Source organism: Triturus cristatus, chromosome 1_1 (genome assembly GCF_964204655.1).
Source record: "Triturus cristatus chromosome 1_1, aTriCri1.1, whole genome shotgun sequence".
Classification (NCBI taxonomy): Eukaryota; Metazoa; Chordata; class Amphibia; order Caudata; family Salamandridae; genus Triturus; species Triturus cristatus.
The window spans coordinates 1,012,192,105-1,012,212,215 of record NC_140579.1 but is presented as its reverse complement, the minus strand read 5'-3'; positions in this window follow the sequence as shown (position 1 = coordinate 1,012,212,215).

Here is a 20,111-nt window from a genome sequence, read left to right as displayed (position 1 = left end):
AACGTGAAAAGGGGGCAGGCTGGACAGTTCCTGGCCCCCTAGCCTTGGTCAGGGGGTCCCAGAAGGACCCCCAAAGGCAAAAATGTATTTTAAGTTTTTTTCGAAAAATCGCCGAATGCGCGTAGCGTACGTGCACGGCGTAAACGGAGAAATTCCGAGAGGAAAAATTCCACGAACTTCGCGTAACTATTACGCGTACCGTGCGCGCACGGCAAACATTTTTTTTCAAAAAGGAAAGCTTAAAAAAAAATAAAAACAATTGTGAGGTAAGGTTGGCTCTTAAAAGAGCCGTTGGGTTAATACAGGGATGGAGGAAAGAAAGAATGGGAATATTATGAGCGTCTACAAACGTGCTGGTCTATCTTATTGTTAATAAGGGAAACACTGGTCTCCCCAAAAACAATAAGACCACAACACGTTGTACACCTCATTGAAACCCTCCGAAATTGAGGGTTAATGTCCAGAGGAGCAGAAGAAGGTGATGCTCCCACCTCAGAGGAAGGGCTCAGCTGAGCTGCCGATGATGTACTCGGCTGAGCTTCTGAGGTTGGGCTCCGGTGACTTACTGAAGAGTTTTCTTCAGTATGTCGAGCAAATGTCCTGGGATGTTTATCCCTAATGTGTCTCATCATAGAGTGATTTCCAAAGGAATACTTCTTCCTTGGATCTCCTCTAGATAAAACACGGTCACAAAGTGTGCAAGTGACCAATGGAGCATTGACCTTTTTCTGCCCCTCTGGAAAAGTAAAATACTCCAACACAAAAGAATCCTTTTGTTTCCTCCTTCTCTGTCTGCTGATGGTGCTGCTAGGCTCACTCTCAGAAGAGGTCTGCTGCTCTGCCATTGAATCTCAATGTCAATTCAGCTCCTTCTCCTAGGGGATCTCAAGCAGTAATGAGGGGAATGGGTGTGGTGTGGGAAGTTTCTGGAACTGAAAGTAGTTACAACCAATGAAAAGTGTTCTTTGTGGATCACATGACCTACCGTGCGCGCTCCGTAAGCTTACGGTACGCGCTCGTAAACAAGTACGCATGCGCAAACGTGACGCTTACGGAGCGCGTACGTAAGACGCACTCGCGCATGCGCATTACACGCCCCTGCGTAACCGCGACGTTGCTTCCGCACGACGCGCATGCGTGTACGCCACGTACGTATCACGTAAGCGCACTGTACTTATGACGTACGGAGCGCGTAGCGTCAGCTTACCGTACGCGCATCGTATCACGTAAGCGCACCGTACTTATGACGTACGAAGCGCGTAGCGTCAGCTTACCGTACGCGCACGGAAAAAAATGCATAAAAAAAAAATAACCATTCCATAATGCAGGATATAGTACATATATTATTTTATACATAGGTTTACCAAAAATCTCAAAAAAAAATTTGCATTTAAAAAACCGTACAAATTCACTGAAAAAACCATAGGTTTCACACATGTTATAGTTAGCTGGACATTTCACTCGTAAAAAACCAATGAAATTCCCCCGTTATAGTTAGTGCAGGCAACTATAACTCACGCAACCGCAATCCTCTGTTGATGCTAATACTGTATCTTTAGCTATACATATATTACAAATATTTATTTTTCATAAAGACACATATGTCATCAGTGATGTAATATTTGACATCATCAGCAGAGGATTGCGGTCGCGTGAGTTATGGTTGCCTGCACTAACTATAACGGGGGAATTTCATTGGTTTTTTACGAGTGAAATGTCCAGCTAACTATAACATGTGTAAAACCTATGGTTTTTTCAGTGAATTTGCAAGGTTTTTTAAATGCTAATTCCTAACTATAACGTGTGTGAAACCTATGGTTTTTTCAGTGAATATATATATACGCACACACACACACACATACAAAACGATACAGAAATACTCTCAAGGTGAACATAATGTTGCAAAGGATTATTAATTAAACAGTGCCACTCTCTATCAGTGTGTGCTTTATAAAGCCGTAGGTGCAAAGCAGCCCAAGTCTTTTTTCAAAGCTGATTCAAAGCAGAAATATGCCACTTTATAGACAAAACCCCGGAGAGCTTAGCTCACAATACGGTAGAAGGAGGAATAGCATCAGTGTTAGACCTGGCACCTTGGCGTGAGTTTCCCTTCCACTTTTTTTGATGGTGTGCCTTAACTGTTTTGCTGGTGTTGTCCGCTCAGGGCACTGCGCCACGGCTAATCCGTGCCACAGTGCAAGTGCTCCCTAGGTAAAGTGTACCTGTAATTGATGTTCATGATTGGTTTATTGGATTTACTGTCAGTCCCCAGTAAAGTGCACCAGGGGTGCCAGGGCTTGTGAATGCCAATGCTGCTGGTGGGCTTGCAGCGCTGGTTGCGCCACCCACAGAAAGCAGCCTTGTAAAATGTGTCTAGGGTCTGCCACCGCAGACCCTGCGTGCAGTCTGGGACTGTCGCGCTGACTGCGCAAGTGCCCCCACTTGCCAGTCCCTAAACCTTCCCTTACCTACATATTAGCCACCCCTCTGGTAGGCCCAAGAGCAGGGTGCATTGTAGGCATAAGGTAGGACATGCCCTGATGTGTGTGGCATGTCTTAGTAGTGAATTACAGCCATTTTCGTTTTTCACTATTGAAGGCTACCTGCTCTCCATAGGCCAGAATGGGCTGCTGGAGTCACTACACGCTGTGACCCCAGTGGACTCATAGAGCATGGTAGAATATCAAGTTTAGTATGCCTGAACTCAGGATAATAAAATACTTCTTGTAGTCAAGTTTATTTTGGTATCCTGGGTTTGTAAATACTACTTTTAGAAAGTTAGTATTTACTGACCTGGCCATTTCAGCCCGCCTCTGCTGTGTGTGTGTGTTCTGCCTAGCAACAGTAAGGAGCAGGGTTGGGGAATCCCCAGAGACAGGTTGGCTGCCAGGTGGTGGGTAGAGAGATGACACCAGGATGGGTGGGAGGAGTACACCTTGACTCTTGAATAGACCTGTGCTTTGCCACCACGAAGCCGGCGCCGCCCCCTGTGGAGCGGCTGATGTCTCTGCCCTGCTGCTGAAAGGAAAGAGCAGAGTCACCATAACAAAGTGCTCCAGAACTGGACTGGGCCAGGCCCCCTGGCACTAAAGAACAAAAGAATCACCGTATAAAAGTAGGAGCCTGGCTCCTAAGAAATCAGAATCCTGTTTACCACAAAGAACCTCTGCCCGACTAGAAGGAGAAGAAGACGCTGGAGGAGCTGGCCTGCTGCTTGCCTTGCTGGGAAAGGAGAGGAAGAGACTTGCTGAAAAGACTTTGCTGCTTTGTGCTTGAACATTCTCCAAGGGCTTGATCTGAGCTTGCCCCCTGAACTGAACCCCAGGACCAGTGGGTTCTCTGTGCTTTTGCTCGTCCTCCAATTCGAGCCGTGTGTGCATCCCGCTGGAAAGAGACTGCGCCCCTCATCGCCCTCCTAGGGCCGTGACACTCAGGAGCTTGCCTGCCTCAACCCCGTGAGAGCCCCGCTCCGTCCGGAGCCGCTCTCTGTCCCCGGGCTAGGTTGCCTGCACCCCTGTCACCGCCTGCCACTGGAGCGCGCTGAAAGCGCTGTCACCCCTCCCGCCGGAATCCTTCCAACGATTGTGATCTTCGCCGGGTCACCAGCTGCACGGACCGTGCCCTGTGACCCCGCTTCGTTATCCTTGGAACACCCCCAGGCCGCGCCGCCCCCGCTGTGGAGACCCCCCTGCACCGCCGTGCTAAGGGTCGCTGGCCGCGCCTGCCTACTTGCCCACACCTGCTGATTGAGGACCCAAGAACACTTCCCAAGCTGAGAGTCGCACCGACCTGTGCCGACCCTCCACATCACTAAAGGAGTTCCAGTATCGGGCTCGGGGCCCGCACCGCCTTATTTCCACGTTATCCTCACCGCACCGCACGCCTGTCTCACCTCCCGCCGCCCCGGAGCTGCCGGGAAGTGCTGTGCACGGCGCAGGCGCGCCCACGACAGATGCGTGAGCCGCGGTAGCAGTGGCGTAACGAAAGTTGAGGGGGCCCCCCTGCAAGGTACACGGAGGGGCCCCCGCTCCGGATTTAATCCTGAGGTCTCAGGCCTGAGTACTGTGCTGATGGGGTTCCCTGCAGCTCGCTGGACCCCGCACCGCGGGGGCCTGTGTTATGCTCCTGGCCCCGTCACCTCTCCAGCCCTGCCTCGTCACCTCTTCTGTCCCGTCACAGCTCCTGCCCCATCACTGCCCCTGCCCCTTCAGTCTCAGTGAACAACATTGGCAAATTACACAAGGCCGCAAGTTCCCCACAGTACTCTGTTTGGGGAAAGCTCCTCTGTAATCACCAACTATGATCTACTGGCTCCAAGTGAGTCACTGGCCTCTAAGGTACTCACTCACACGATATGCTAAAGGCAGACGGAGCATTGTCGTTCAAAAGGGTATAATCAGTCTCAGTCAGAATGACAATGGGCCTGTCTACAGTGTGTGCAAGCTCAGTGAGGGGCTGCTGCAGCCTCTGGAGTTCAGCAGAGAAGTGCGACCTGGCCCCTGAGAACTTTTAATCTCCTGGCGCTTCTCAGGGGAATAGCACATCTCGCTGTAATTGATCTTCAAAATTACGGACAAAAGGCGTCCGTAAAAGGAATGATTACGGACAACGGACATGACACCAAAATGAGGGACGGTCCAAGAAATTTATGGACGGTTGGTCACTCTAACTCAGAGTTAACAAACTTTTCAAATAGCTCAGTTTGGAATGTTAATAAAGAAATAGGTCTGAATGTAATAACCAGGGGGATATTCACAAGGAAGTGGCGGAGAGAGGCGTTAGCCTTCTTGGCTTAACGCCTCTCTCCGCCACTTCGGAAACACAAGGCTGCACCATATTCACAAGGATATTGTGCAGCCTTGCGTTTCTCTCTGCGATGGCGCTAAGTTTCACAACTTAGCGCCAACGCAGGCACCCTTGCACCAGAGTGCAAGGGTGTCTGTAAGCAGGGAGGTTTGTTAATGTGCAGGTGTCCCTTCCTGCACATAAACCTAAAATGCCAGTTTGTAACTTACATGTGTGCTGCTTCATGCAGCACACAAGTTACAAAAGAGCATGTTTAAAAAGTTTGTTTATGTACAGGAAGGGACACATAAACAAACCATGGCATTTTGCTTTTTCTATGTGTGCTGCACAAGGCAGCACTCATGGAAAAAGCAAAAACGAGGAGAAATAAAGCATTTCTCGTTTCGCCAACTTAAGACCAGGGTGTTCCTGGTCTTAATTTTGGCGCTACCTCCTATTTACGCTGCCCTTGTGAATAAGGGGCAGCATTAAAATCAATGGGTGTTGCGGTGGAACGCACACCACAACACCCACTGCACGCCCCTTTCACGCTAAACACAGCGTGAAAGGGGCCTTATTCACAAGGCAGCTTTAAGCCACGTTAAGTAAATAAGGCGAGGCCCCTGCTGAAAGTGACGTTGTGGTGGTGATAGGGGCTTGTGAATATGCCCCCAGGGGTGCAAGGGTCGGAGGGTGAGCCTGATTTAATGGTATTCATTGGGGATCCCGATGTGTCTGTAGTTATAGGAGGATATTCAGTCAAATATAATCTAGGCTTATAGGAAGTAACTTGACTCCCTGAGCTTCCACAAACTGTTACAGTCTAATCAAAACTGGACCACATTTTTAGGATTTTATCCTTAAAAATATTGTCAATCATTACATAAGTCCTGAGAATGATTGATTGTGTTGGAGCCTCATTAATATGCATTTTGTGGAGAGTTTGTTTCTGTATTTTTGTAGCACTGTCATTTAAGAGTACATTTGGATGGATGAAAACAGAGTAAGAGATAAAGTAAAGAATTGGAAATCTAAATCATGTAAACTAGACCCCAAAAAATACATATATTACATAAAGGGCCTTCCATCAATAAGTGTCCATATTCTCTTCAGTTTTCATTATGTTTTTTAGCCTTCCCCTCTCCCAGCTCTTTAGAAGCGGATGGCTCAGCTAACTTACACTGAAAGCAACCCATGGATATGTATCATGTATCCACAACCCATAATACCACACTTTTCTTTCCCTCTGCAAATCGACATGGTGGATTGATTTTCATTTAGTTACAGTGCAGCGTGTGCAAAAAAAAGAGGCAAGACTGAACAACCAGCACTTTGAATGACGCGTGTGCAGACGCCGGGTTACGTCACACGCACCACAACCATAGCTGCCAAGGTTTCAGACTGCTTATGTGTGACATTTTCATAATTCCATTGTAATTATGAGTGACATTCAGCGAATATGAGTGACACTTTCTATCGAGCAAAATCAAGGAATGAAGACGAGGGAAACGTTTAAATAACGGAAACTACACCCATTTGAGCAACAAGAAACTCTAAGATCTTAAAAAGGCTTGCAAAGCACCTAAATGTACTGCAGACAGCGACTCACTGCAATGCAGAGCTCTCAGCTGTACTAACTTTACTTATGAAGCTTAACACAATTTTGTGCAGACTGAAGACAGTGCCATTGCTGAAAAGTAGAGCCCTCAGCCATAGCTGCCAGGTTTTCTGCTGCCTCATAAGCGACATTTAAATGTTTTCAGTGTCCTCATGAATGACATTCCAATGCCATAAGTCACACTATGAGCGAGACTTCATTGCTAGAACAAATGCATTCTCACCCGCATTGAGAAACTATAGAAATTACTTTTTTGTGTGCAATGTAATGGTCTAGAAACGCCCATAATAGAGATCAGCATCTTTCATTTTCTCATTTAAGGGCAATATCTTAAATCCTTCTTTCAATAAGATAAATCTGAATTTTTAAAAGAGTTTGTTCTGAAGAAAAAAATGAATGGTGTTGTTTAGAGACCGCTTGAGTTTGTGTCCCCTGCCCTTTTGAAAATGTTGAAATAATTTATGCAGTATGGTGACAAAATGAGAGGGGTGCAATGTACAGCAGGCAAAACAGTGCTGTTCTATTACAGACCAGCACAATCACCAAGGGGCATATGTATCAAGCCCTTTTCCCGTTCACAAAAAGGACGATTCTCAGAATCGGCCCGTTTGCAAACGGCAAAATGCCTTTTGGGATGTATCATCCCAAAAGGGCATCGCAAATTAGAGAATCACAAATTTGCGATTCTCTATTTTGCGATTGCATTTAAGGAATTGCAAATTGCGATTCCTTAAATGAGATGTAGCAAGCATCCAAGTTGTGCGATTACTCCTCAAGAAAGCGCAAATTACCACCAACTTCAAGTTGGTGGTAATTTGCGATTTCTTTGAAAGATGCACTTTTTGGCATTTTTCAAAGTGTCATGTGGCGCATCATACATGCCCTTAGGGCATGTATGTGCGCCACTTGCACACACATGCTCCTTTCAGGGGTGCATCAGGGTGTCCTTATGACATCCTTGCACCCTTGAAATTATTCTCAATTTGCGATTCTCTAATTGCGAATCGCTAATTGAGGATGTCTTCCCATTCATTCCTGGCCCATAGGAATGAATGGGAAGGTATTCCTTAATTGCGATTCGCATTTGCAAATCGCAATTAAGGAATGCCAAGGAATCGCTAACAATTTGCGAATTTTTACTTGCATCTCGTTTGCGATTCCCAAATAGCGATTCTCAAAAAAATCGCTATTTGAGAATCGCAAATAGAGATTTTGATACATATGCCCCTAAATATGTGCTAATCTGCCCATTCGTTCTGTCCTAGCATTGCAAGGTGATGGTTCAAACTTAGGTAACAGGGTAAAGGAGCAGTGCTTTACAGAGTGCAACTTGAGGTAATGGAAATAAATGCCACCTTGAGAGATCAGCACACTTGCTAACCGGAACCAGCTGGATGCACTGAAGCTGGTCTAGTTCTCCCCACTCTTTCGGTCCAATTTACCACATCCCATTCTCTCACTTGCGCTCTCTTCCCTTGCTCTTTCATCCACTCTTCCTTTCTCAAACTTCTCTCACTGTTTGCTCTTCCTCCTCTTCCTTTCTCTTCTCTGCATGCTCCTTCCTAGCGCTTCCATCCATTCTTCTCCTTTCTCACGCTGTTCTCTATGCCCACTTTTTCTCCTTAACTTTTATTCTCTCCCCTGTATTCTCTGTTCATCTGTCTCCCCTCCATCCACTTTCCTGTTTCTTCTATATGTTTCTTTTCTACTCGATTTCCTCTTTATTTGTTCACCTTACTTTCACTTCTTACTTTTGTTGCACACTTTCTCTCTCTCTCACTCCTCCATCCTCGCTATCTTTCTCTCATGCTTTCTTACCTAGTTCTGTCCTCTACCCTCTCCTTTGATTTCTCCTACATCTTTTCTTTCTCACTCCTTTAGTCTACTTGTGCAGCAGTGATGGCACTGCTCACTATAATCTGTGGTGGGCTAGTACATTGGTTGGTTCATACACCCCAGCAACAAACTGCAGAGGCACAAATAAACAAAAAACACCACTGCCATAACCACTAACCTTTGACTCAAAGATCCTAATTTCATTAAAAAAAATTATTCTAACCTATACTGAGAGGACTTTTTGGTCTCTCCATAGCACTCAAGTGAAAATGAAATGCCTTTCTGTATTTGAAGTTAAAGGCATTGAGTAAATTTAGTAATTTCTATAATACACAAAAAAAGCATTGCATTTGTTAGTTTCTCATTGTTAATCGCTCCACTCCAATTCCCACAATAAAAACGTCTGCATTTTTCGTTTTTTTTTTGTTGTAATATTTCCTCACCAGTACTTTAGTAGCCATAGTTCATTCAGGCCTAAACTCCTCGTCTGCATTGTTGGATTAAAATGAAACATCCCTACGCTCACGGAGCGAGGCCTAAAACCTACAGAGCTTCTACACTAGATGTGCTGTTAAGTGAACAACGAACTCCCAGATTTTTAATTGCTGACTGTAACCAGTATTTAAGGAGACAGGCCTTTCTGCGTCCCCGAAGTAGTAAGAAAAGTGAGCACTGCAAACCGTAAAAACAGCTGCTGGCAACAGGGAAGGTGCCACCCCCAGGGGATTAATGTACATATGCAAAGGGAACGAACTACAGAGGCCCCATGATAGGGTCCTGCAGGGTCCAGCGCGCAGTTCTACTTAACTTGCAGGCTCAGGCAGCCTCCTAAAATTGAATTATTATTAATGTTGTAAATCGACATCATAATGTCGGAAAGCAACATGAATTGTCAGACCTGAATTTCGGATGGGACGAGAGGGTTCTCTTCTTTCATCACAGCATTGTGGAGGCACTCGGATTTCTAGAGATCTTCCCTCTGCACAGATGACCGTCTGACCTCTTCTGCCGAGTGCTCTGTGGTCCCGCATGATGGGGCAGCAAACTACGGGCGGCACACAGGCTGGAAGTAGTGCGCCCAAGAAACATTAATGCCCGCGTTTATTTGCCGCATTTCTACTAGTGACTCTTCCTGTTGGAAAATAGAGTCACGTGACGGCACGTAACGTGAGGCCGCCGCAAGTAATATCATATTGCCAGGACTGTACTTGTGGCTGAAGCGGAGTGCCCTATTAAAAGCGCTCTCGTTTGGGTTGACACTAATGTCAAGTCTGGTTTATGTATTTGAGACGAGAGGAAATATGCCATTTCGTGATGCATTTAATTTCTTTTTTTTAAAAAACACAAATGTTTGCCTAGGAAACAGGACATATTTTACGGGCAGTGTTGCAGGAGTTGTGTTCTGATGTCAGTAGGCATACGTCACTGGGCGGTGAGGGGGCCCCCTGGAGCTTGGGGGCCCCCCCGCACCGCGGGGGCTGCGGGGGCCTGTGTTACGCCCCTGCGCGGTAGGCCTGAAGTAAGTCAAGATTGGAATCCCTCAAGTGACATTGGTAAAAGACTAAAGAAGTACCCGCTTAAAGAACTGCTTGTCTGCTTTATAACCTGGTGGCATCCAAACAACGTTACTAGTCTTGTGATAAGTCTGCATATTGAGATAACTATTTTTATATAAAGGAGCGTATTTTCACATACCTAAGCCTGGTGTCCGTTTCTGGGGGGATTGATGTGTTTACTGTGTGTGTGATTATAATTGCTTAACCAACAACGCCTGAAGAATCGCCTTGGCTGCTCACGCCACGCACCTAGAGGGTGAGCAAGGGTCATTCCAAAAGGGGTTATCCTTTGCCCTGACGTGGAGGAGTGGGTCCCTGCTTGACACAAGGACATCCTTGCGCCAATCAGAGATTCCCGACTCTAACATTGGTGGCAGCGGCTGGGATTTCGGATTTGCATTTGTAATTTGCATACAGTGAATTATTAATCACCAGATAGTGAGAGCAGACCAAGTAACGCAGCCACAGGTTTTCATTGTTTGAACTTTGTTGAGACATCTGCCATTATTGCAACCATGCCTGGCTCACTCCCTGCTGGAAGAGCACTCTCTGTGATTTCTGGAATGGATGAGGTGGATTGGGAGAGACTGGAAGGTTACACAGTAGAGCAATTGAAAGGCTTCCCCATGCTGGATTCAAGAAGAAGATCCAGTTCACCAAGGCGTTGAGAGCCTGGAAGGAGTCAAGAGACCCACAGAATGCGGGGGACATCGTTCCACCCGACAACATTGGGGAGCCCAGCAGAGTCCTGTCGCCAGAGGAGCTGGCAGACAGGGCAGCAGACAGGACGCATGCAATGGAGATGGCAAAGTTGGCAGGACAAATGGAAATGGAAAAGCAGAAGTTGGCCTTGGAGGCACAACAACGCCAAATGGATCATGATATAAGGTTGAAGGAGTTGGAGCTGAAGGCGAAAAGTTTGGACACCGCTCCTTCTGGTGGCAGCACTCCGCCGGTGCAGGTAGAGTCCAAGGTGTACATCCCCAAAGATGTAGTAAAGGAGTATTTTAGAAAGGATGACATAGGGCAGTGGTTTAGAGCCTATGAGGTGGCCATGTCTTCACACCGGGTCCCTGAGAAAGACTGGGGAGCGGGGTTGTGGGGAAGGTTCCTTGCTGAAGGGCGTGACACACTGTTAGATTTACCCTTAGATCTCCAAGCCTCATACCCCCATATGAAGGAAGCTTTAATGACCAGGTATGGGTTAACTCCTGAGCTATATAGACAGAGGTTCAGGGAGACTAAGAAGATCCCTGAGACTACGTATGTGGAGTATGTAACTTTTTTCTGCAGAGCACTGGATGGTTGGGTGAAGGGTAGCAAGGTGAGTGATTATCAAGGGTTGCTTGATTTAATTGCATGGGAGCACTTGTCCAGTCAATGTTTTCCTGAGCTACGCCAGCACCTGATTGATAGCAAGCTGTCCAACCCTGAGGAAGCTTGCTGAGGAGGCGGACCGCTGGCTCAGCACCAGGGTCCACAAGGGTCAAGTGGGAGACTCCGCCAAAGGTGGGCAGGGTCCCCAGCAGAAGAGTGGGGGAGACAGGGGTAAACAGAAGGGGTTCCAAAAAGGCCCCCAAAGTAATTCCCAAGGGAACCAGCAGAAGGGTTCTCAGCCCCCCCCACCCCCGCAGCAGAACGGGGCCCCGACAGGTAGGCCTGTTCCAAAGGGGCCCTTCAATTGTTACAGGTGTGGTGATCCGGGTCACATTCCCTCTGATCCTAAGTGTCGCCTGTTTGGTAAGACAGAACCCACTGGTGCTCCACCCCGGCAAGTAGCTAATGTTAATTTTGGGGAGGAGGTAGCAGTCCAGGGGGGTGGGGGTCCTTCGCATATGACCCTAGTCTCGCTAGGAGACAGTGAGATGGTCCCTGAAACCTACTCACCCTCTAACACTAAGAAATATGGGCAAGTAGTGACCATCAATGGAAAGAAGATTGAGGCTCTTAGAGATACAGGAGCCAGCGTGACCTCGGTGAGGCAACACCTGGTGTCTCAAGAGCAGATTGTACCCAATGCCTACTGTAGGGTTGTCAATGCTGACAACCTAGAGAGTCGTTGTCCAATGGCTCAAGTTCCCTTTGAGTGGGGGGAGGTCTCTGGTATTCTACAAGTCGCTGTGAGAACTGACATGCCTGTAGACTGTCTGCTAGGGAACGACCTGGAGGGCTCCCCTTGGGAAAAGGTGGAGAAGACCACGCATCTGAGGATGGTGGGTCTACCCGACTGGGCGTGCGTGACCACCCGGTCCATGGCAGCCAGTAGGGGTGTTGAGAGGGTCCTGGAGCCTGAGGGAGAGGTCCAGGAACCGGCCTTAGGGAGAAGGCGCAGGAGGCGCGGGAAACCGGCCCCCGAAGTTCCCACGGCCCAGGAGGAAGCAGACCCTGAGGGGGATGCTCTGGAGCCTACCGGGGAACAGATTGCCGAACTGGGAGACCTGCCTGAGCTGACCCATTGGCAGCAAGAAGGAGGTCCCTCCAGGGAGGAATTCTGCAGGGAGCAGAAAGAATGCCCTTCTCTCGTGGGTATGCGGCAGCAGGCTGCAGACCAGGCCAATGGTGTTCAGGCCAAGACACACTACGTGTACTGGGAGAGTGACCTCCTGTATTCAAAGCCTAAGGCTGCTGGACCTGGGTCAGCCCGTGTGCTGGTGGTACCCCAGAAGTTCAGAACCTTCCTACTGGGGCTGGCTCATGATGTGCCTTTAGCTGGACATTTGGGGATGGACAAGACCTATAACAGGCTTGTCACCCACTTTTACTGGCCCCAAATGCACAAGAATTCAGATTCCTACTGACGAACCTGTCAGACTTGCCAGGCAAGTGGTAAGAGCAGAGGGAAGCACAAGGCTCCTCTGCAGCCCTTCCCCGTGGTCGGTACGCCATTCCAGCGAGTGGGTATTGATATTGTGGGGCCTCTGGACCCCAAGACAGCCCTGGGCAACAGGTTCATCCTGGTCTTGGTGGACCATGCCACCCGGTACCCTGAAGCCATCCCTCTGAGGACAGTGACGGCCCCCGTGGTGGGACGAGCACTGATGGGAATTTTCTCCCGAGTGGGATTCCCTCTAGAGGTGGTGAGCGACAGGGGGACCAATTTCATATCCACATATATGAAATCCCTGTGGAAGGAGTGTGGGGTAACTTACAAGTTCACCACTCCTTACCACCCCCAAGGAAATGGGTTGGTTGAGAGATTCAACCGAACCCTCAAAGGCATGATCATGGGCCTAGACGGTCCAATGAGGCGTAAGTGGGACGTCCTCTTGCCATGCCTGCTCTTCGCTTACCGAGAGGTGCCACAGAAGTCTCTAGGGTTCAGCCCCTTTGAGCTTCTGTATGGTCACCCGGTAAGAGGCCCTCTGAGTTTGGTAAAGGAAGGCTGGGAGCAATCTCCCAGGAAACCTCCCCAGAATGTATACAGTTACATGCTGACCTTCCGAAACCAGACTAGGCGTTTCAGGCAACTTGCTGAGGCAAATCTGGAAGCCAGCCAGGAGGAGATGAAGCGGTGGTACGACCGGAATGCCACTCTGGTAGAGCTTCAACCTGGACAAAAGGTGTGGGTCTTGGCCCCAGTGGAGCCTTGTGCACTTCAGGATAAGTGGACAGGTCTATTTGAGGTTGTGGAGCGCAAAAGTCCTATCACCTACTTGATGGACATGCAGTCTCCCAGGAACCCTCTGAGGGTCCTACATGTTAACCGCCTTAAGCCCCACTTAGAGAGGACCGAAGTGGGCATGCTGCTGGCCACTGATGATGGAATGGAAGAGGAGACCGAGCCTCTTCCTGACCTCTTAGTAGCCTCTGAGAAAGATGGGTCAGTGGATGGAGTTAACCTCTCACCCAACCTGACGCCCGAACAACAGGAAGATTGCCGCCACTTGCTGGGGCAGTTTCCAGATAGGTTCTCCCTGGTTCCTGGTGTCACAGATTGGTGCGTCCATGATGTGGACACAGGAGACAGCTTACCTGTGAAGCACAAGGCTTACCGGGTAACTGACAGGGTCAGAGCTTGCATCAAGGAGGAGGTCTCCAAAATGCTTGCGCTAGGGGTGGTTGAGTCCTCCAGCAGTCCTTGGTCCAGCCCCGTGGTCTTGGTCCCCAAAGCTGCTGCGCCGGGAGCCACACCTGAACTCCGGTTCTGTGTGGACTACAGAGGACTCAATTAAGTAACTAAGACTGACGCGCACCCCATCCCCAGAGCTGATGAGCTCATTGATCGGCTGGGGGCTGCCCGGTTCCTCAGCACGTTTGATTTAACGTCTGGGTACTGGCAGATCGCCTTGACCGATGGGGCCAAAGAGAGGTCAGAATTCTCTACACCAGATGGGCACTTCCAGTTCCGGGTGATGCCATTTGGAATGAAGAATGCCCCTGCCACCTTTCAGAGGTTGGTCAACCAGGTACTGGTTGGGCTGGATGCGTTCAGTGCCGCCTACCTGGATGACATCGCAGTGTTCAGTGCCACCTGGCCCGAACACCTGCGCCACCTCTGGGAAGTGTTGATGGCTCTGCGCCGAGCAGGCCTCACGATCAAGGCAAGCAAGTGCCAGATCGGGCAGGGTTCCGTGGTGTACTTGGGACACCAAGTGGGGAGTGGCAAGGTGGCACCCTTGCAACCCAAAATTGAGACCATCCTGGCTTGGGAGCCCCCCAAGACGCAGACCGCAGTGAGGGCCTTCTTGGGGCTCACTGGGTACTACAGGAGGTTTGTCAAGGGCTATGGAACGATTGTTGCCCCCTTGACAGAGCTGACTTCCAAGAAGCAGCCCAGGAACGTGATCTGGACTGACACCTGTCAGAAAGCTTTCCACACCCTGAAGACTGCCATGTGCACGGCGCCCGTGCTCTTGGCCCCTGATTTCTCCAAGGAATTCCTAGTGCAGACAGACGCTTCAGAGCATGGTGTAGGGGCTGTTCTCTCACAGATGACTGAGGAGGGCTGGGACCAACCCGTAGCCTTCATCAGTAGGAGGTTACTTCCACGGGAAAGTAGGTGGAGTGCAATTGAGCGAGAAGCATTGGCTGTGGTCTGGGCGCTGAAGAAGCTAAGACCCTACTTGTTTGGGTCTCACTTCCGGGTTCAGACGGACCACAGGCCCCTCAGATGGTTGATGCAAATGAGGGGTGAGAACCCAAAGCTGTTGAGGTGGTCCATCTCCCTACAGGGTATGGACTTTATGGTGGAACACCGTCCTGGTACAGATCACGCCAACGCTGACGGTCTGTCCAGGTATTTCCGCCTTAGTGACGAGGAACCCCCTGGGCAAGGGTAGTTCTCCCCACATTTCAGCTGGAGGGGACACGTGTTAGACCTGGCACCTTGGCGTGAGTTTCCCTTCCACTTTTTTTGATGGTGTGCCTCAACTGTTTTGCTGGTGTTGTCCGCTCAGGGCACTGCGCCACGGCTAATCCGTGCCGCAGTGCAAGTGCTCCCTAGGTAAAGTGTACCTGTAATTGATGTTGATGATTGGTTTATTGGATTTACTGTCAGTCCCCAGTAAAGTGCACCAGGGGTGCCAGGGCTTGTGAATGCCAATGCTGCTGGTGGGCTTGCAGCGCTGGTTGCGCCACCCACAGAAAGCAGCCTTGTAAAATGTGTCTAGGGTCTGCCACCGCAGACCCTGCGTGCAGTCTGGGACTGTCGCGCTGACTGCGCAAGTGCCCCCACTTGCCAGTCCCTAAACCTTCCCTTACCTACATATTAGCCACCCCTCTGGTAGGCCCAAGAGCAGGGTGCATTGTAGGCATAAGGTAGGACATGCCCTGATGTGTGTGGCATGTCTTAGTAGTGAATTACAGCCATTTTCGTATTTCACTATTGAAGGCTACCTGCTCTCCATAGGCCAGAATGGGCTGCTGGAGTCACTACACGCTGTGACCCCAGTGGACTCATAGAGCATGGTAGAATATCAAGTTTAGTATGCCTGAACTCAGGATAATAAAAACTTCTTGTAGTCAAGTTTATTTTGGTATCCTGGGTTTGTAAATACTACTTTTAGAAAGTTAGTATTTACTGACCTGGCCATTTCAGCCCGCCTCTGCTGTGTGTGTGTGTTCTGCCTAGCAACAGTAAGGAGCAGGGTTGGGGAATCCCCAGAGACAGGTTGGCTGCCAGGTGGTGGGTAGAGAGATGACACCAGGATGGGTGGGAGGAGTACACCTTGACTCTTGAATAGACCTGTGCTCTGCCACCACAAAGCCGGCGCCGCCCCCTGTGGAGCGGCTGATGTCTCTGCCCTGCTGCTGAAAGGAAAGAGCAGAGTCACCATAACAAAGTGCTCCAGAACTGGACTGGGCCAGGCCCAGGCCCCCTGGCGCTAAAGAACAAAAGAATCACCGTATAAAAGTAGGAGCCTGGCTCCTAAGAAATCAGAATCCTGTGTACCACAAAGAACCTCTGCCCGACTAGAAGGAGAAGAAGACGCTGGAGGAGCTGGCCTGCTGCTTGCCTTGCTGGGAAAGGAGAGGAAGAGACTTGCTGAAAAGACTTTGCTGCTTTGTGCTTGAACATTCTCCAAGGGCTTGATCTGAGCTTGCCCCCTGAACTGAACCCCAGGACCAGTGGGTTCTCTGTGCTTTTGCTCGTCCTCCAATTCGAGCCGTGTGTGCATCCCGCTGGAAAGAGACTGCGCCCCTCATCGCCCTCCTAGGGCCGTGACACTCAGGAGCTTGCCTGCCTCAACCCCGTGAGAGCCCCGCTCCGTCCGGAGCCGCTCTCTGTCCCCGGGCTAGGTTGCCTGCACCCCTGTCACCGCCTGCCACTGGAGCGCGCTGAAAGCGCTGTCACCCCTCCCGCCGGAATCCTTCCAATGATCGTGATCTTCGCCGGGTCACCAGCTGCACGGACCGTGCCCTGTGACCCCGCTTCGTTATCCTTGGAACACCCCCAGGCCGCGCCGCCCCCGCTGTGGAGACCCCCCTGCACCGCCGTGCTAAGGGTCGCTGGCCGCGCCTGCCTACTTGCCCACACCCGCTGATTGAGGACCCAAGAACACTTCCCAAGCTGAGAGTCGCACCGACCTGTGCCGACCCTCCACATCACTAAAGGAGTTCCAGTATCGGGCTCGGGCCCGCACCGCCTTATTTCCCCGTTATCCTCACCGCACCGCACGCCTGTCTCACCTCCCGCCGCCCCGGAGCTGCCGGGAAGGGCTGTGCACGGCGCAGGCACGCCCACGACAGATGCGTGAGCCGCGGTAGGCCTGAAGTAAGTCAAGACTGGAATCCCTCAAGTGACATTGGTAAAAGACTAAAGAAGTACCCGCTTAAAGAACTGCTTGTCTGCTTTATAACCTGGTGGCATCCAAACAACGTTACTAGTCTTGTGATAAGTCTGCATATTGAGATAACTATTTTTATATAAAGGAGCGTATTTTCACATACCTAAGTCTGGTGTCCGTTTCTGGGGGGATTGATGTGTTTACTGTGTGTGTGATTATAATTGCTTAACCAACAACGCCTGAAGAATCGCCTTGGCTGCTCACGCCACGCACCTAGAGGGTGAGCAAGGGTCATTCCAAAAGGGGTTATCCTTTGCCCTGACGTGGAGGAGTGGGTCCCTGCTTGACACAAGGACATCCTTGCGCCAATCAGAGATTCCCGACTCTAACAATCAGAAGAACGGCGGGCCGGCTAATCCTAGAACAAAGTGAAAAGCCTTCTCTTGTATATCTCAAGCTGACAAAATCCACTCGGAATAAAAGGAAGTTCTTACACAGCACAGAGCCTATTAGCGTATTAATAGGAACAGATTTTCGATTCGTACAGCTCTTCGTCAGCAGGCTGGTAGTTTCAGCGCCACACGCCTTCAGCTGCTTTGGCTGTGGGAGCAAGCTGAGAGCCAAAACATGGAGCAGGCTGTCTGTATTTTTGTTCCAGCTTAAATATTGCTGTGCCGCCTTACTGGTTGCTTCAGACATGCAGGAAGAAAATGTTTGGCAGGCAAATCCTACATCAATTCCCTAAAGAAAGCAAGAACTGACTATAGATGAAGATCAAGCCTTGGCACTGGCAGCTGACCCAGGGGGAGTCCAGCAAGCAAAGACAATGCCACAGGAAGCATCAAGTAGTTGGCAGATGTGCTCTGCAGTCATCCACCCTGAATCATGATCACGACACTGGAAGTAAACCATGCTCAGTGTTCCAGACTTTATGCAATACATTTGTAGGACAGGTCCTGGACCCAGAGACAATCCAACTACTTTTGAAAAGGAGAGCGCATGAGATACAGCCAGATGGGAACTAGACCTCCCATCATACATGTGTGTATGTTAAAACACCATGGTAAGCATGGTGAGCTCAGAACTTTAGAAGTTCAGGAAGAAATGGACCAGGACTTGTACTAATACATAGCAAAAGCAGGGCAGAGGAAGCTTGTACTCTGGAAATAAAAGACTAGAGCATGGTTATCACAGCAAGCTTCCTGAGCTGACCATCACAAGCATCAGAAGGATGAAGCTAATGAGGCTGGATAAACAAGGAGCTCAGATGATGTATAGTGAACAACGTGCTCCAGAAAATGTGTGAATTGACCTGCGAGACAGAAGAAAGGAGGGCATACAGTGTTGTGCCTGGGGTAGAAATGTCAGCATTCTGCAGCTTTTCTACACATGAATGGGCCACTGGCACCCACAGCTCTTGGCATCAGGTGAGACAATGCAGCTTTGTCTGGACAGCATCCAGCTGAAGGAGGACAGAATAGCAGACCCTAAAAAAGCCCCCTTCGTGGAGGCCCTGCCACCGAAAGGTTAGGGTGTGCGTGGCCAGAAGATGACAGGAGCACTCAAAAGAGAAAACAATTGAAAACATGCTTTGGCAAAGCCAATAAGTTTGGCATTGGCTGCCAGCATTTTAGCTTTGTCAATGCTTGTTTTGTCATGGTTTTTGCAAAACATACTGTTGGAGCAGCTTGCTGGGCCTTTATCAATCTAAATAAAAATAGTGGCTAAAGGCAAAAATATTTTTGTCTCAAAAAGCACACAATGCCGTATTGATCCTTGGCCCTTAAGGGAAATACTTTGTGTGTGGATGTGCCCCTAGTGAAAGGGTAGAATGCGTCACTCATAGTGAAGTTAGCCAGTGACTGATCTGGGTTGACCCATTGACCTATGCTGTATATACACGTCTAATTGTAGTAAAATCAAAAGGCCTTCGTTAATGCCAGCCCTAATCAAAGCATGATAAAAGCAAGGTCACAAAACCACATTTTCCGAAAAGAAGGGTGAAATACAAAAAAACAACAATAAAGGTGTGAGCAACAAGTAACGCATATATTTAAATATTAAGTAAGGGAAATACGAGGGCAGGGAAGGACATATCTGTAATGTACAAGAAAGTAAAAGATTGGTAGAATCAGTAGAAACCTATTATTAAGGTTGCAGACGTCCCAATGCCAGAATCGGTCATTTATCTCCCTGGCATTCTCTAGGCAGCATCATAATCCTGAGGGTAGACAGGGGACCACATTAGGAAGGGCCTCATCATCCAGACTAGGGGTGGGTGAAGAATTCCGTTTCACTGGCAGGGTTTTGCCCACTTCGTGCTCCAGTGTGGAGTTCCAAAAACGTCCGTGAGGTGACGCGGAGCAGAGTTTTTTTTCTCAAACGGCTTGCCATTGGTAAGTTGGCGAGCACTCGCGAGAAAAAATTACGCTCTAGACCTTCTCCCGGCGAGATTTCTCATTGTGGGTGGTCGCTACCACTTGCATTGAGAAATCTGCCATTCGCGTTGAGGAAGCTGCTGCTTGAGTAGAATGTTTACTCGAGCTGGCAGACAGCAGCAGCGTCCTCTGGCGTGATGCGTAGTGCCAATCATGCTGATTTTAAAGCGCGGGTCAAACTTGCAGTGCTACAAATCAGTGCTAGCAGAGCGACTTAACAGACTCTGCCACTGGCGGAACTCCACGGAGCATGGCAATATTTTTCTGGTACTTTGTGGAGTTCCACGGAGTAAAACTGTGGGAATTCCACCCAGCCTTAACCCAGACCCCACCCACAGAAAGGCTTAAGGGAGGGAATTCCATAAACCATTTGAACTCCTGGGAATCCAGTGAGCATCTACTGCTGCCATCAAAGACTTCCTATTTGATTGAAATCACTTCCTGCTCACTGGTCCGTGCACTTCGTGCATGTGTTCCTCTATGCCTTGTTTGATTTTACAGAAGGGCGAATAGCTGCAGAGATCCTCTTCCTTGCTGAAGAGCTTGTGGATGTCCATGTCAACGCGGAGATCTTTCTATCAAAATTCTCTCTGTCTTCCGTGCTTGAACAAGGCATCTATGTAAACGTGTTTTGTCCAAATCTCTGTGATTC